The sequence below is a fragment of the Phalaenopsis equestris genome, unplaced genomic scaffold, assembly GCF_001263595.1.
Source record: "Phalaenopsis equestris unplaced genomic scaffold, ASM126359v1 Scaffold000721, whole genome shotgun sequence".
NCBI classification, from domain to species: domain Eukaryota; kingdom Viridiplantae; phylum Streptophyta; class Magnoliopsida; order Asparagales; family Orchidaceae; genus Phalaenopsis; species Phalaenopsis equestris.
Genome location: NW_018165161.1, coordinates 52,586 through 55,723, shown reverse-complemented (window position 1 = coordinate 55,723; position 3,138 = coordinate 52,586).

Below are 3,138 nucleotides of genomic sequence, written 5' to 3'. Positions count from 1 at the left end.
GTCGGCGGTTAGTTAAATGAATGATGGCTATGGATGTCCAATGATGGCCTCCTCCTTTGATGATCCAAGTCTTCTTTAATAAAAATTCAAAAGGTGTCTTGGTTTCTCTTCAAAATGTGTCTCTATTCAATGAATCTTCTATAAGTTTTTCCTTTCAAAAGCCAATTAAATGAATTTTCTGGATTATTTCCCATGTTTTTACCAAGGGTTGCTTCAAACACCTCTTCAAAAATTCATCTAAATTCAATGAATCATCAAATAACTACTTCTGACGCTTATTCGCGGGACACCTCGCACTTAGGTGCGGCTCTCTAGTGCATAGGCGCCAATGCTAGGCGCTTAAGCACACCAGTTCATTTTTGCTCCAAATTTGACATTTCTTCACTTATTTTAGCATTTTTCATCCATTTGATTGTACCTGAAAGAAAAACTCACAATTATCTTTCATTAAAGTGCAATTTATCAAAAATAAGTGTAAAAATGTGTATAAAAATAATATATATTCTAGGTGTATCACACTTCTATTTCTTCTTTCTTTACTACTGCAGTTTCTTTTATTTTGAGTACTATTATTTTTATTGTTTCAAATGTTGTGGTTCCTTCTATTTTGAACATTGTTATTTCTGATGTTATTTCAAATATTGTGGTCCCTTTTATTTCTAAGTTTGTTATTACTAAGCCTTTTAATCTTAATGTTCTTGTGATTATTGGTGAGAATAATTTAGATTTAGAGGAAGAGGATAGAGAAATTCTTACTAGCAACGATTTGATTCCTAGTACTTTACATGGTGATTGTCTCGATCAGGAATCTTCTATGGTTAATGTCTCCAATATTCTTAATCAAGAAAATTTGCATTTTGTTAATGTTGTTGATAATTCTTATGTGATTGCTTCAGAGAATTTGCTAATTAACAGCAATATTGCTGTTAGAAACTTTTTTGGATAGCTCTACCCCTTCTCAAAATCATGGAAGAGGAAATATAGTGGGTAATTTTTCTTTTTATTCAAGTATTCCTAGTGTTACTACTAATTTCTATTTTGTTGGTCATTCCATGTTTCTTATTCCTAGACTTAGAAAAGGAAAGCCAAAAGGGGTTGTTTCATCACATTAAGTTTTATTTTCTTTTTCTGTATCTTTCACGTTTTGTTCAAATATTTTGAGTTGGAATGTTAGATGTCCTAATAATGATGTATGTTTTTTTTTGTTTTTTGGAATCTTATTAAGAATTTAAACTTGGATCTTATTTGCTTATTAGAAACTAAAATCTCTTTGGCTACATTTTTTTATCATTTTCTTTCAAATAATATTAATTTTTTCCTTTTTTAGAAAAGTACTAAAAATTTTTATTTGGTTGATTATGGTAGAATTTGGTTAATATGGAATACTTCTATCATCAATATACTATTTTGGACATTCAAACTCAATTTATTCTTGGTGTTATATCCTATTCTTTTTTTATTAATTTTTTTGTTACTTTTATGTATTGTGATAATAGTAACTTAAGGAAAAAAGATGGAAGGAATTCTCTTGTTGCTCTTGTCCTTAATATTCATGACCTTTAGATTGTTTTTGAGGATTTTAATAATTTCACTAGAAGTCTTAAAGAGAAAATAGGTGGTTCTCCTCTGATCTTTAGTAAACTTGTGGAATTTAATAACTTTATTTTTAGTTCTAGTCTTATTGATCTCCTTGTTTTGTATGTTTTTGTATAAAAATTATTGGAGTTTCTTTAATAATTTTACTTCTATTGTAGCTTCAACTTGGGTATTAAAGCAAAGGGTGATCCTAATTTTACTATTTGTAAAAGTTAAAATTACTAAAATTGAATTGAAATATTATATTTGGAATTAGTGTAGTTTTATAACCAATAATATTAATTCTTAAAGTACCAACAAGTTGTGTTATTTTTTAATTAGATATTAATCCTTATGATGATGATTATATTTTGGAGAAAGTTGTTGCTATTCAATCCCAATTAGCTAATGCCTTACATTGTGATTATAAATGGTTAAAATAAAGAGCTAAATGTTCTTGGCTTTCTGAGGGTAATAATAATGTTAAATTCTTATATAAAATAATTAAAATAATGGTTGTTGGAGTTATATTAAAGATATTTTTTTTAATCATTCCTTTTTTAATTCCCAAGATGATATTTTTGGTAAGACTATCTCTTGATTCTGTGAGGCTTTTAATGACCCTATTTTTAATTATATTTATAATCCTAATTGATACCATGTTAATCATATTTAACTTCTGAAGAGTTCTTTGATCTTATTATGAACTTTTTTAATGATGAGATTAAGCAAGCCTTTTTCTTTACTGGTTCCAATAAGACTTCTGGTCTAGATGGTTTCACTGCTAAATTTTTTAAACCCTTAGGATATTACTGTAGCTGATTGTATTTTAGTTGTTAAATATTTTTCTCTTACCTCTAATCTTTCTAATAGAATTAATCGTAAGACTATTACTCTCATTCCTAAAAAAAATCAGGTTCAAATTCTTTTTATTTCAAGCTGATTTTTCTTTGAAATATAATTTATAAGATTATTTCTAGCAATTTTGTCAATAGACTTAAAATTTTGCTTCCTTTTACTATTCGTCCTGCTCAAGCTACATTCACTTTTGTTCATGATTTTGTGGATAACATTGTTATGGCTAATGAACTTTTATTTGGCTTTAATTCTTTTAATGTTAATAAAATTATTTGTGTTAAAATTAACATTAAAAAAGCTTTTGATAATGTTAATTGCCAATTTATTCTTGAGAGATTTGCAAGTCTAGGTTTTCCTAATACTTTCACTAAGTGGCTTAAGGCTTGCATTTCTAATGTTAAGTTTTTTGTTATCATAAACAAGAAAATGAAGGGTTATTTTATCTCTTCCTCTGGTATCAGACAAGGATGTCCTCTTTCACCTTATCTTTTCACTATAGTGATGGATGTTTTTTCTTTTCTTTTGGATTTTCACCATTCTAATTTTATTATATCTAACCATATTCTTGATAGCTATAATAGTTCTTATCTTATTTATGCTTATGGTTTATTAGTTTTTTTTTGTAAAACTGATATTCAATCTATTAACAATTTGAATTGTATTGTTGATATTTTTTTCTAGTCTACTAAAGCTAATAAAGCTAAA